This window comes from Mustela putorius, unplaced genomic scaffold (genome assembly GCF_011764305.1).
Source record: "Mustela putorius furo isolate JIRA1106 unplaced genomic scaffold, ASM1176430v1.1 tig00000430_pilon_pilon_pilon, whole genome shotgun sequence".
Classification (NCBI taxonomy): Eukaryota; Metazoa; Chordata; class Mammalia; order Carnivora; family Mustelidae; genus Mustela; species Mustela putorius.
The window spans coordinates 7,188,979-7,204,726 of NW_025421377.1; positions in this window are offsets into that span (position 1 = coordinate 7,188,979).

The window sequence follows — 15,748 nt, forward strand, 5'->3', positions numbered from 1 at the left end:
TGCTGCTTCTCCTCTCTCTCTCTCTGCCTGCATCTCTCCTACTTGTGATCTCTGTCTGTCAAATAAATAAAAAAAAAAAAAAAAAAAAAAAAGTCCTTTCTTTCTGAAGGTTTTCCTTGTCATTGAGGCTTTTTCATGTATGTGAAATCTTGAGTTAAAAGCAGTGGATTAAAAGCCTCTGCCTTCAGCTCAGGTCATGATCCCAGAGTCCTGGGATTGAGCCCCACATCGGGCTCTCTGCTCCGTGGCGAGCCTGCTTCTCCCCTCTCTCTCTGCCTGCCTCTCTGCCTACTTGTGATCTCTCTCTGTCAAATAAATAAATAAAATCTTAAAGAAAAAAAAAAGCAGTCAACGGTCGCTGTATTATTAACCCATAGTTAGTTCCCTCACTGGCCCACCTAGCTTCAGGTGTTTGGTGTCCTGGCTCAAGTAGGACCTGGTTACAGCCTCGTCTCGACCACTTACTGCTGTGTGTGGTATTGGGCAGACCGGCTCTTGAAATCTTAGTTTCCATAATAGCATGATCTGCCTGAATGCACTAATAAGAAGCTGTCAAGACCACATCATATGCCTAATACATAAACAGTGGTCATAAATGGTAACTTTTTCATGGCTAGTTAGACTTAACTAGGAACAAAGAAGATGCCGCTGTACCAGCATAACCCAGTTGGTATCCCATGTGGAACTGTAGAGTCAAAATTTGCTTCCAGTTGTTTCTCTCCTAAGTGCAAACAGTATCACACTAGTTTGCTGTGAAACTTGACTTTGCTCAGAGATTTCTGTGTTTTACTAAAATCCTAAGTCTTTAGCCTGGAATTCAGGGCTCCCTATTCTTGATCAAGATTTCCTTCTCTTATATTACCGTAGACCCATGAATATGCCCCACTCTTTCTGCCTTTACCTTTCAAGACCAGGGAGATGATCTCAGATGGAAGCTGCCTTTCAATTCCCATGGCATTCTGTACCTGTACTTACTGCTCTTAAACCTCTTCTGCCTTGTACTGTAATTATTTTGGTTCTCCTATTTCCTACCCACCCCCGCTCTATTCTGTCTTAAAATCAGGTAACCCTAAAATACCTAGATGTGCTACGATTGCTAGTTTTATTGGTTATCACTTACTTGTTAAAACACTTACCCAAGCACTTGGAGGTTCAATTGCTGTGCGAGGTAAAGAGTTGCCCAAGTTCACTTAGTAAATAGACATGGAGATCAGAGTCTACTTTGGTGGTAGCAAATATCATGGTCTTCCCATGTGGGCATCCCCCACTCCATGTCCTCACAGACATACTCCTATCTATCACGCTCATGGAACCAAGATGACATCTTAGAAATCCCAGTTGTCTTCAGGAAGCCTATACAAATCTATTGGAGTTAGCCTAAGGAGAGTCTTAATCTGTCACATGTAGATGATTACCACGTTTCAACTTCCATGAGACACAGGTGGTTCTCTGTCTCAGACACTCTTGAAGCTTCTAGCACAGTGCTTCTTGAGTGATTAATACTTTTGAATGAATAATTAAACATCCAGTAAGGGAGAGCCATCTGGGAAGACATGGGTCCTGGAAAGACAGGAAATCGCCCAAAATGCGACTTTCACCCAGAGCGGGACCTGAGAGGTGGGCTTCATTTTACACACACACTAGGGGTGAGGCTTGGAATGGGGGAAAGGCACTGAAGCTGCCAACACGTCCCTGGGCTGGAAGGACAGAAACTGCAGACAGAAGATCTCCCCTATTCCAGGCTTGACCTTGGGAGAGGGTCAGTGGGGGCAGCAGACGTTTACATGGGGAAACACCTCCCCCTAGGAGGGGCTTTGGGGCCAATTGGGCTGTAGCAGGAAGTATTAGCTGGTCAGCATTTGAAAGAGTTTTTGTGCAGGGAAGTATTAATCTTGTGGGGCTGCTGTAACAAAGCACTGCACACTGGGGGATGGAAACAACAGAGATGTCTTGTCTCCGTTCTGGAGACCAGATGTCTGAGAACAAGGTGTTGGCAGGGTTGGTTCCTCTGAGCACTGCAAAAGAATCTGTCCCAGTCTCTCTCCTAACTTCTGGTGATTTGCTGGCCATCTTAAGCATTCCTTGGCTTGTAGACTCTGCCTTCTTCATATGGTGTTCTCCCTCCATGTGTATGTCTGTGTCCAAATTTTCTCTTTCTTCAAGGATATCAGTCATGTTGGATTAAAGGCCCACCCGACTCCCCTATGACCTTATTTTAACTAATTGCATTTACAATGACTTGATTTCCAAGTACAGTCACATTCTGAGGTCCTGGGGGCTAGTTACTGTTATGATGACAACATAAGAATTTGGTGAGACATAATTCAATCCATAACAGAAGGGCCTCCAAACCCCTCCATATTGTAGCAGGTGACCAGAGCCTCACTAGAGTAGTAGATTTGGCTCTCTAAAAATTTGAAGAATATGATCTCCAAAGTGCAAATTTCAGGGCATCCGTTTCAATGTATCTATTGTTTAGAGAGTGTCTAGAACACTGCCTGGTCTGTAGCAGACACTCAATACTTGAATGAATGCAGCCTCATATGATGGAAAATGGAAAACCCCCCTTTTTGGAACTTGCCTTCTGGCCTGCCCTCCCTGGTGTTCCTGTTCTGTTTTCTGTCATCTCCCTTTGAAGGTTGGAACGCTGGGTCTGGTCCTTGACTGTCTTCTTTCACCTGACGTGGTCTTACCAAGCTGTGGTCAATCTCATCCAGTCCCCACCCTGGGATGTAGATATCACCTGCGAGCTGACAGTTTCCAATGTTCTCTCTGACCTCCTCCTTCTCAGACTCTGGTTGCCAGGTAAAACAGACGACATCCAGTTACATGTCCTCTTTGCTATTTGGGACACACAGATAAGTAAATATCCTTTATCTGAAATGTAAACTAAACCAGATATCCTGTATTTTGTCTGTTAAATCTAATAACCCTTGTCTAGATTTGGGACATCTTGAAGTTAGGGATTGCTCCCAATTAATTGTTGGCTACTCAAGGCTCAACCCAGGGAAAGAATGTAGAGTTTCAGTGATAGGAAGAAAAAAAAACCAGGAGGAATTTGATTTCCTTGAAGGTCTGTAGGTGGCAAATCTTAGTTTTTTGTGTCTAAATGTGTTCTCTTACCTTCCTTCTTTAAAAAAAAAAAAAAAGGTTTTATTTATTTATTTTAGAGAGAATGTGTGCGAGCAGGGGGAAGGGCAGAGGGAGAAAGAGCAAAGCAGATTGCCCACTGATGTGGAGCCCAATGTGGGGTTCCATTTCAGGACCCTGAGATCATTACTTGAGCCGAAATCGAGAGTCAGGCTCTCAACCAGTTGAGCCACCTAAGCGTCACTCATCCCTGAATGGTGTTTTCACTGGAAATAGAATTTAAGAATGGCATTTATATTTAGCACATTCATCTCAGCCCATTTATTTCCACTCTTGTCTCATTTCCATTGTTGCTATTGAGAATTAAGATCAGTTTATTCTTTTGAAGATAGTTATCGCTCTTTTTTTGTTGATGCTAACATTGTCTCCTTGTCTTTGGGCTTTGTAGTGTCACTATAGTGTGTCTAAACTTGAATTTCTTTCCATTTATCTTATTAGGGATTCTTTGGCTTCTAGAATCTGTGGACTGGTGTCTGTCATCAATATTGGGATGTCCTCAGCCCTTTTTAAGTTGCCTCTGCCTGTGATGTCATGTTTCACTTCTGGAATTCCAGTTCAGTGTACCACAGAGACTCTTAACTTTGTTCTTAGTGTTTGTTAATCTGACTTTCATATTTTCCTTCTTTTTATCTTTCTTTGCTGCACTGCATGCAAGGTGGTTTCTGGTCTTCCTGTTTTCTGAATTCCTCTTCAGTTCCTGTCCATGGAGAATTTGTTTTAGCATTTTTATTGAGGTATAATTAACATATAGTAAACCCCCCCCCCATTGTAAGTGTATAATTCAGTGATTTTATTAAACTTACAAAGTTGTGCATTCATCCTTATGATGCAGTTTCAGAACATTGCCATCATCCCCCTGCCATTTCTGTCATACCTGTTTGTAGTTCATAGATATTAATATAATTTCAGTGAATTGATTTTCAGTTATTCTTGCCTTGTGAGATGATACCACACATCCTACTCTCTTAAAGCACACACACACTCACTGAGTCTCACTTACTGTCTCTGGGATCTTTCTAGATGTTTTGGTCATATAACTAAGAGTGATAATGGGTAGGTTACCTTGCTTGGATCATTATCAGTGATGATGATGACGATGATAATGATGAAAATCGCTATTGAATGTTTACCATATACCTGGATCTGTATTGGCTATTCTACATATACTTAAAACCAGGAGGTAGCTATTATTTATCTCTATTTAAAGATGGAAAAACGGGCACGTGACTGGCTCAGTCAGTTAAGCATCTGCCTTTGGCTCGGGTCATGATCCTGGGGTCCTGGGATGGAGCCCCACAATGGCTCCCGCTCAGCAGGGAGTCTGCTTGTCTGCTTCTCCCTCTGTCCCTCCTCCCCTGCTCATGCTCTCTCTCTCTCTCTCTCTCTCTCTCAAATAAATAAATAAATAAATAAATCTTAAAAGTAAAGATGAAAAAAAACTTTGCCTTTCAGGGGCTCATGGCCTTGCCATAAACTTCATATTTAAGAGCACTGGAACCATGAGGCAAGCACTAGTCTGTTTGACCCCCGAATCCTGGGATTTTAAACAGTAAGGTCATCAATCTAGTTGGTATATGGGCAAGCCCTCTCTTGTCCTTTTTTGGGCTTTCAATGATCTTTTGGCCATTTCATTCACCTTCTAAAACATAAGAAAAGGTAAAGAAATAAAATCAACTGCTTTGCTACTCATTACCAACTCTTCTAAATGTTGATGAGAATGGTGGTTGACGTAAAAATTAATGCGAGGTTCCAGAATTATGTATCCACTTCCTTATGTACCACGTGAACTTCCCCATATCCTCCAGGAACATTTTCCCCTTTATCTTTCAAAGAAGAGTCTTGTTCATTTGAGCCTCGTGAGAAAAGCAAAATGTTGGGTTTGCAGAGGGGTTGGGATCTGAAGTGCAGAGAAGAGCATTAGAAAGAGAGAAAATCAAGAATTTCAGTTCAGTGAGAGTTGGGGGTGAAAATTCCACTTTGCCTTTGTTTCAAACAGTTGTTATTGTTGGTTATAAATTAACAAGCTGTTACCCAGATGTCTCCCTTCACTGTTGATTCCCCTTTTGTTGGTTAAATGCAGCTTTTGTGATGTGGGTTCTTCTATGAGCCCTCACAAGGGCTAGGTCCTCGGGGTAAATGTTCCCAGTTGAAATAAATGTTCTCGAGTGGTTCTCCAATGTGTCTCCATCCATGGTTGGCTTTGAAGTGTGCGTGCTTTTTCAAGCACATCAGCAGGACTGCAGTGTGTTTTATGAGACTGACCTTTTTCTTTGTGGTCTGTGGCTTAGCAGCCACTCTGATTCTCTAGCAAATGAAGAATGAGGACAGGCAAAAGGACATTTTCATGGCTGCCCATCTCAGGATGTGAATATGCATTCACATAGGGCAACTGAACACATTTGTGTCTACGCAGCAGGCTGCCTGGCTTGGGTGCCGAATCTCCCTTATATGGCATCATTTGCCTCTAATAAGAACACATTATTACTTTTGTGGAGTGTTCCGTGTAGAAGACTAGGATGGGTGACCTGATGGGTGAACTTTCTCTACCGCTTACCTCTAAATATTCTAGCTGACATTATCCTATGATGTGAGAATAGTTTTCATTTGGCGAGCTAATCAGTTAACAACCACGTGGAGGGGCTTTGTTCGGAAGGATACAGAGACCTCAAAGAGATTCAGTGAAAAAGAAGGCTGTCATTGATTGATGTCTGCACGGACGTGGGTATGGGAAACGTAGCGTACGTGCTAACTCTCATGGTGCACACATACACAGCGCTTACTCTGTCCTGAGTGCTTTGCATACGTGAACAAATCTATCCTCTAGACAACCATACACAATAGTTACTCTTTAATGGATGAGGAAACGAAGGCACAGAGAGGTGACGTAACATGACCAAGGCCATGTAGCTAGTAAGTGGCTGGGGCAGGGAGTCTAGTCTCAGAGGGATCCAGGGAGTCTAGTCTCAGAGTTCGGGTTCTGAACACTATGTCAAACTGCCTCTCTGTGTATTTATTGTCCTGTTTTGATCAAGACAGACTACCTGGGTCAGTAAAGGACTTGCATTTTGGCCTGGCCTGTGATCCAAGAAGGGGTCTTCCCCGTGATGGTCTCTAAACAGGAGCATCCCGTCCTAATGGTCTTCTTTCCCCCAGGCTGATGAGCCTTTCAGGTAGAAACTTTGCCAAAGGAGATGACTTTTCCAGACAGGGAAAGAGGAACAGGGGCTCAGAACACATGTTGGTGATCATTTCATCCAGGTCTCTGAAATGCATAATGTCTAAAGGTAATAGGGGAAGTTGAAGACAGTGGTGAGGTATAAGGCATTCCAAGCCCGTCACTTGGCCTTGCTTGTGCCTCTGTTTACCACGTAAGTGACCCTTGTTTTTCTTTGAAGTGACCATAGATGTTAAACGCTAAGTGCCTAGCAGCATCATTTCACCTTATGCTCATGACTGTCCTAGAAAGCATGAATTTATCTGCATTAGACAGATGAGCATTAAGAGGGGGTGTAAGGAAGATTAAGTCAAGTTTGTTTGACTCCAAAGTCCCTCTCAGTGGAATTAGAAATATTCACCTTCTTTTGTTGCTGCCTCTGCTGCAGCCCAAGTTATATGAAAATCCCAAAACCGTGGCAGTGGGGTCCCAGATGTCTGCCTGCCAGGCTCTTCTCCCCTGTCCCACAGCTACCCCCAGACCCTGTCATCTCCCACAGACCACATTTGGGAAACCAGTGAAAGTCCCGCGCAGTTCAGCAGCTTAAAATCTCATCCCACCTGCTGTGGTTGGCTGTAGCTCGCGCCTCTTCTTACTTGAAGACTTCCAGGCCTGCAGCACTTCGGAGGCGGTGCCCAGCCACTTGACTACAGCCTCCCCTTCTGACTTAACAGGGAGATAGGGAAGGAAGGACACCTTCCTTGTCTGCCTTTTTTTTTTTTTTTTAAAGATTTTATTTATTTATCTGACAGAGAGAGTGAGAGAGCACTAGCAGGGGGGACAATGGGGAGAGAGAGGAAGAAGCAGACTCCCTGCCCGAGCAGGGAGCCAGATGCGGGGCTTGATCCCAGGACCATGGGATTATGACCTGAGTGGAAGGCCTAACCATCTGGGCCACCCAGGCGCCCCTTGTCTGCCATTTTTCCAGACTTCTCCAGCACCAATTTGTTTCCAAATTTCTTTCTAACTCTAACTTCCAAATTTTACTTACATATAGATGTGTATATTTCTATTACATTTAATTAATATTAAATTTATTAATTATTAAAAGTAATTTAATATTGATTTAATCAACATTAAATTTATTTAATGAATATTAATAAGGTATAATATAATTAATATTATAAATATAATATATATAATATAATATAGTTAATATTTATATTTATATTCCTGTTATTTAAAGAAATAAGCATAGAGGTTGAGCATCCAATTCTTGGTTTCAGCTCAGGTCATGATCTCATGGTTAGGGGATTGAGCCCCGTGTGGGGTTCCGTGCTCAGTGGGGAGTCTGCTCCAGACTCTCTTTTTCTCCCTCTACCCCTCCCCCCACTCTCTCTCTCTCTCTCTCTCTCAAATAAATAAATCTTTTAAAAAATTTTAAAAAGAAATGGGAATATTAATACTATAACTTACCTTTTAACGTTCAATATATTGTGATCATCACTCCAGATCATCATGTATAACTTAAACTTCTGATTTTCCATAGGATGGACATGGAAAAAACCTGATGTTTTCAGTTAAGAACTTGTCACACTGGCTCCTGGAAGCCTAAGACCTAGTATTTGGGGTCCACTTCTAACAAATGTAGAGGATGTCATGCATTTGTTTGTTTGGGTTAGAAGCTAGGTCACGGGGAAGTATGTGATAATAGATTTTAGTCCATTTATTAAATAAAGACGATCCACACGAGGGGGCACGGAGGGCTGCTGGGTCGGGGCATCATTCATTACTGAAGTCTGAAAATGTTATCCTTCAGTGAGTACAAAAGGACAAAGGAAGGAGAAGGAGTATTAGTGTGCCTGGATTGGTTTTTATTCAATGTATTTTAAAAGTAAGATTATTAGCTTTTCGTAGATGGCTAAGGGAAATTGAAAGAAAAGAGTTATTTCTCAATCACACACATGCTTCTATAGCTCAGTTGCCTATGAGTAAAATAAAGCTAAACCCCAGCAGGGTTACATTAGATAAGAACCGTTCAGACTAAAATAGGCCATCACCTTCTCTTTGAACTGCTGTCCAATGATCGCAACTCCCCTACCCCCAAGAATGTCAATCTTTGCCTCTCTTTGGGATGATTATTAAAGCATTCGCCCACTCTTTCCTGACAGTGAAAATAGCTGCACTCCAGGTGTTTGTCAGGCAGTGTAACCTCCAACTCCCTGACATTCAGACCCCCAGAAAACCTCTTTGATAGAAACCATGCTTAATCACAGTTGTCTAAAGAATAATTCGTTCATCTCCCCTCTCATTTGAAAGTCAAGTTCTATCCATGAACGGAAGAAAGCTGTGTGCACGGACTGGCTTGTATTGTACCATAACCCCCAGAAATGCTTTTGCTGAATTAGACTGTCGTGTAATCCATCAGCTTCCACTTCAGATTAAGGATACTATAAAAAGGACATTATTGTGGTTCATGTTTGGAGTTGAGAAGACCTGTGGGTTTTTTCTTTAAGATTTATTTATTTGAGAGACAGAGTGGGGACAGGAGCAGAGGGAGAGGGGAGAAAAACTCAAGCAGACTCCCTGCTGAGCGCAGAGCCCATCTCGGGACTCGATCTCATGACCCTGAGATCACGACCCAAGCCAAAAGCAAGAATGAAACGCTCAACCGACTTCAATACCCAGGTACCCTAAGAAGACGTGAGTTTTAATTTATTCCTGCCATCTATTAACTGTAAGACTTTAGGCAAGTCCTATCATTTCTCTGAGTCTCAGCTGTCTCATCTGTTTAATCAAAATAGAAGAGCTCTTAGGTCATAAGCTGTTCATCGAATTAAATGAGATCATCTGTGTTAAGTACTGGCAGTACAGTATCAATTCATGGTCTTCCTTGAGCATGATTTTCACCCCAGCCCTCTAGACCCTCTGTGAATGATAAAGACTGATGTCCAGACCCACTGGACACTCTGAGCCAATAGGGTTATTCTCTACTGGGCCTACCCACTTGTGCTCACGCCAGGCAAGGTGTTTCATTCCATACATTTTTATGTCAGTTGAACTTACCGTTGTAGTATATTTTGATATTTATATTAAAATACTCCAAAAAGTATGACTGCAATTTATTTCAATAAAAATCAAGGGAAGTATTCGGAAAAACTTCATAAAGGTGAGTGACCAAGAAAAATTGCTCTCAAAGTAGATATGGGTATCACAGCTATTTTAAAAGTGGGGGGATTTACAGAAGAAAGATGACCCCATAACTCAAATCAGAGGATTCAGAATCAAAGAAAGGACACTGCCCTACCAAAAGATTGGGAAACAAACATATATTCTTAGAACTAATTTAAATAGGAGGTGTAAGATATTCCTGTATCATGATGTTTTTGTAAATAATTGCCCTGCTTTAATCAGTGTTGGGTTTTTTAAAATTTTGTTTTTAAATCCATTCATGAATAACTGTGCCCAGATCACTTCTACTATATTATCATTAACAGCATTTTTAAAACCCAAGAGAGAAACCTCTTTCTGGTTCTGTAACAAATGGGTGCTTTTCCATGAAATGGAATGCTTTGGCTTAATGAATTTTGTAAATCAAATACTTCTTCTTTCTCTAGAGCCAAATTAGTGCTCTACCTCTTGAAAGTGGAGACAGTTTGATGAACACACTTTATGCTAATCACATGGCTTGCTTCCCCCTCATTTCATTTTCCAGACTATTTTTCTAAGGTTTATGTTAGCTTATGGAACTTTATGTATCATTCAAAGTACTGATGCAAAACCCATAACTTCTATGTCAAGCAGAGAGGGATTTAATATAGGGAATTTGGTACTTGGACAGGGTTTAAAGAGCTAGAAGGGGGGCTCTGGACTAGACCTACAAATATGTCTCCCCAAAACACCCCGGAACTGACCCACCAAAGGAGCTGCTGTGTGGGGCGCAGCCAGAAAATGAAAAGCAGGAGCTACCACTGGACTGTTGACTTCCAAAGCTCCCCCCAGAGCTGCAGTGCAGGAATGAGGACCAGCTGTTGCTGAGCTGCTGCTACTGCCTTTCACACCCACGAGCCAGGGGACAGCAGCCAGGCAAGGACACCACTGCAGAAAACACGTCCCCGTGCCCATGTTGGCCAAGAGCAGCAGCTAAGGCGGAGGGAAAAGATGGCCCCGCCTCACTGTCACCTGCACCACCTCCCACAGGCACTTCGAACAGGTGGACTCTAATTCACAGCCAGAACTGTAGCTTCAAGAGAGCTTAGGAAACCCTTTTGGCCAAGTAGTCCACAAGGCTGCAAATCACAGAAGAGGGTGGCAAGGAATGCCGAGGGCCAACTCCCCCCCCCCTACAGTACACCTCAAGTGATTTTGTGAGTCACCATGCATCCTTTCTGGTACAAGTGTGGGGGAATCTGATTAGAAAAATACTGTCTTTTTTTTTTTTCTTTTAAAGATTTTATTTATTTATTTGACAGAGATCACAAGTAGGCAGAGAGGCAGGCAGAGAGAGGAGGAGGAAGCAGGCTTCCTGCTGAGCAGAGAGCCCAATGCGGGGTTCGATCCCAGGACCCTGGGATCATGACCTGAGACAAAGGCAGAGGCTTAACCCACTGAGCCCACCCAGGCGCCCCTGTCTTTTTTGTTTGTTTGTTTGTTTGTTTGAGAGAGAGAGAGAGAGAGAGAGAGCATGAACAATGGGAGGGGCAAAGGGAAAAGCAGACTCCCCGCTGAGCGGAGAGCCCAACATGGGCTCCATTCTAGGACCTGGAGATCGTGACCTGAGCTGAAGGCAGGCGCCCGGATGACTGAGCCACCCAGGCGCCCCTCCCTTTACTCTCTTGAGAGTAGCAAGTTCTACCATGACATTCTATCCAATATTCCTTCTCTTTCTGAGACAAATCTTGGGAGTGATATTTGAAGGAAAAGAAGATTCTACTACTAAGTCTTAGTAGCTGTGAGACACTAAACCACTCAGAGACCCAGTGTGCTCATTGAGAGAATGAGCAGAACGATACGGCCTGTTCTAACTACCTCACACGACAGTGTGGAGATCAAAGACGCTAATGCCTGAAGCATATTTGGCTTCCTCCGTCTTGTCTATGACGAACATCTCAGCATTGTTTCTAAAAGACAAGTCACATTTCTTTTTCCAAATTAAATTTTATCTGCTCCATACCCCCATCCTACCAGGCTGGCAAGAGATTAATCTTAAGTGTTCTCAACCTCTTTTTTAAAAAAAGATTTAATTAATTTATTTGAGAAGAGAGAGCAAAAGGTGGGGGGGCAGAGGGAGAGGGAGAAGTAGACGCCCCTTTGAGCAGGGAGCCCAATATGGGACTCAGTCCCAGGAGCCTGAGACCATGACCTGAGCTGAAAGCAGAGGCTCAACCCACCCAGATGCCCCAATTTTAAGTGTTCTTAAAATATATATATATATACACATAAAATTTTTAAAAAATATATATATTTTTCATATATATATATGAAAAGTAATGATGTTCGATGTTTGGAGATAGATGTTTAAATTCACTCAATAGTGAGAATCCTTCCACAATATATGTGTATATCAAATCATCACATTGTACACTTTAAATGAATTACAGTTTTATTTGTAAATTATACCTCAGTAAAGCTGGGGAAAGAGAAGTCACACACTGCCCCATGGGAAGCCAGGCATGCTTGCTGCTTTAGTGTCTGCTAGGGACCTGACCTTTGCCTTGGGTCCACCTTGGGTCCCTTCTTCGTCCGTGGAGGACTTGTCTCCCGCAGGCGTGTGGGTGTGTGGAGCACGAGTCCTAGCTCCTTGCTGTCCCTCCCGGCTCCTAGGCTGTGGGAGTCTCCCCAGATACCCCGCTGGTGTCCCCTACAGGTGCCCGGTTGCCACCTTATCCGCTCTGGGCAAACCTGCATGACGCCTTCCAGGAACCCAGCCTTTAAAAAGTGAAGGCGGCAGAAGGGAGAGGATGCTGTCTTCCGGCAACATCTGCCTGTCATGCAAATTCATCTTCCCGCAGATTACACCGGCACATCTGAAAAAGAGTTTTTCCGCCCGTCAAGTGTTGCACAAGCACACAGAATACAGCTCCAGGCTCCCCCGTTTGTCCAGTCTGGCTGGAGGCAGGGTCTAACAAGCAGCGTGCCAGGCTTCGGAGAGCGCCCTGAAAACGACACACTCGAAAATACAGGGCACCATTTGCATCTCTGTGTTTAGTAGATTTGTACTTATTCTAAAAGAAGAAAAGGGGCGTAAATCCCACCTCCATGCTACTTAGCACCCGGGTCACGTCCCATGGGTCATCTAAGCTCAGTGGGGGTTGAAGGCACCGTCTTGGAAATGAGACGGTCGTGATGCACCGGTGGTTTTCCCAAAAATACCCGGGGAGCATGAAGATGGGAGTGGGTGGGACTTGAGTCTTCACCTTTGATTTAACCAGAGCTGCCCGGCATTCATCTGCCGGGTGTATCTGGTTAGAGGAAAGAATCCTGGCGCTCAGAGCATGAGGAAGGTTTTATGCACCACCAAATTGGTTGATCTGTGGGGTCTGTGATTCTGTGAATGCAGCAGGATCTGCTGAGAACGGGCGATGACTTTTCCCTCGCATGCCGTCCTCCTGGGCCCTCTCAGCCGGGAGCGAATGGCAGCCGTGGCCCCTGCCATCGACTCGCATCCCAGAGATGCTGCGTCAGCCCCAAGCCCTCCTGGGACAGGCACAGCTTCCTGGGGGACTTGAGTTGCAGGTGCAACACCTCCTACCCTAGTGCTGGGGATTGCTCTCCCCCGCTTCCCCCCACCCCGCCCCGATCTTGCCTTGGGCTGCGCAAGTGTGAGGAAAATGAATCAGGACACAGATGGGGCGATTGCGCCCTGCCTTTTGGCTCCCGTAACAGCAGCTTTGGCATTTTCCATCCCAGCCAACTGAAGCCTACGGCGCTAGACTCTGAGGCACTAGCTCCAGATTCACAGCAGATAATAACAATGAACCAAGCTATTGTCCAACAAACGTGTTCTGAGGACCTGTTTTGTGGGAGGCACAGGATGCGGTGTTGGGGCAGACAGTGATGAAGAAGGCAGAGCTCAGGCCCTCAAGCAATGCGAGGACTCCGGGGGAGGCGGATCATGCAGGCGCAATCTGTTATGAAGGGACCACAGGGATACACAACACCTTGGAAGCGCAGAGAAGGCGGTGATCAGCTTTGCCTGGGGAGGGGGAAAAACATTAGGGGGCCTGGAATAGAGTCGCTCCTCACCATCTATCAAATGAGGGGATGTTTGAGAAAGACGGATCCTGGAGCTAGACTGCTTGGACTCGAACCCCTGCTTCCCACTTCCCCAGATGTGTGAGCTTGGGCGGGGTAACTCAACCGTGGCTCGGTTTTCCCATCTGTAAAATGGGGCCACGAGCACGGCCTTCCATCATCGGGTCATTGCAAAGATAAAGGGCTAACGCAGGGCAGGTCCTTGGAGCCGTGCTGGGCGCTCTGTCAACGCGCTGTCTGGGCTTGCTCATCACTGTGGGTGTCGGACTGGAGTCCAGGGTAGAGAAAGGAGGGGAAGATAGCACACGGGATCCAGATTAACCACACAGGGGTTCCTGCCAGTAACTCACTGCAGGAAATCACTCTTACTGGAATTTAAAAAAAAAAAAAAAAAAGTGGCCTGGGATCCAGTTGTGTGCACCTGCCCGACCCCGTGAGCTCGTGCTCTCTTCCTCCTCCGTCGCTTCTTTCCCTTTCCCTTCTCTTCTCCTTCTTTCCTGCCCCCCCCCCCCCCCCCCCTCCGTCCTCATCCTCTCCAGCTCCCTTCGGCCCTCTGAGATCTGTTCTTTCCCTCCCTCTGACTCTCCTGATTTCTCCCAATCTGCGTCCTCCTCCCCATGCCCACGCCAAACAGCTGGGCTCTATAAATATTCCTCCAAAAGCCTGAAAAACCGGACCCTCTTCCTCCTCCCGGTGCACCCCCTTCTCCAGCAAGAAGCATGCTAATAGGATTAGGACAGACCAGAACAAAGAAATAATTATTTTTTTTGTTACTATTGCTTCTCAGTGAAAAGTCCCAGTGGGCGTCCTTTGTTGTCAGCCCAGCCAGGGCTTCTCTTGATGACATTTGTAGCTTGGGGTGGTCCAGGCTTTTGGCCTTCTAACTTTTCCCTGACAAACAGTCCAGCACTTCTCAGAGTTTAAATGGCAGTAATCCACAGGGACAACACCGCCCCTGCAGGCACCCTGAGGGGAATAAAACCTAGATCCTCAGAACAAATTCCTGAGTTTACTCTAGTCAGAAATGAATGCTCCGGCATGAAGAGTGAGCCTTGGAGCAGAGCAGCCGCCCCCCACCCCCCCCCCCCCCCCCGCCCCGCAACCCTGAGAAGTCTAGCCTGGGCCAGACACTATTTGAGGTCCTGGGGACCCTGACAAGGCAGAAAAGGTCTCTGCTCTCCCAGGGTCACCGCTGATGGGAGAGGTAGACCAGAAACACGTAAAAACATGAACCAGAGGCTTTTAGATAGTTACGAGTGCTGCAAAGAAAATAAAATCATTCATGAAGCTATCTTGGTGAGGAGGGGATTGCTTTCAGACACACAGTCAGGAAAGTCCCCCTTGAGAGGAGCTCTTTGAGCTGAATCCTCAGTGACAGGAAGGAGCCACCATGTAAAGCCCACAGGCAAGGCCGAGTGCCAAAGATGCAGGAGGCAAGGGTTTGCAGGAAAAAGGTCCAGAGAGATGGAGCGTAGGGACCCGATGGGAAAGGTGGGATATGATGACACTGGGCAAGGAGGTAGGACTTGTAAACATGGCTTATATGCCTTTTAAGTCACAGAGACCGACTGGGTGATGATATCAGAAAAGGAATTTATTGAAAAGCATTTAGGTAGGATTGCCAGGGACAGATATGGAAGTGTGACAAGAGAAGGGGGTGACAGCTGGACACGGACAGCGCTACCTCCCCTGCCAGCGCCGGTCACTGGACCCTTCACTGGACAGTGACCAAGCTGCCGCAAGCTACCATCAGGACAATTCCCTGAGGTCACCAAAGCTTGCACGCGGTGGGTCTGTTAGGGTCCTTCAGAGAAGCAGAACCGAGAGGATGGGGGATGTGTATGCATATGTGTGTATAGATAGATAAAGAGGTTTATTATAAGGAATTGGCTTACATGATTATGGAGTTTGAGAAGTGCCAAGATCTGTAGTTGGCATCCCAGAGACCCAGGAGAGCCAATAGTGTAAGTTCCAGTCCCTGAGTCCCAGTCTGAAGGCAGGGGAAAAAAACCCTACATCCCAGCTCAAAGACACTCAGGCAGAGATAGCTAATTCTGCCTCACTCCGCCTTTTGTTCTATTCAGGCCTTAGTGATCGAATGGCGACAAAAAAAAAAAAAAGCCTGGAAAATGAATATCCAAAGTTTTCTGGAGTGGGAAGAAGATTCTTCCACCTATCAAAAATCAAGGG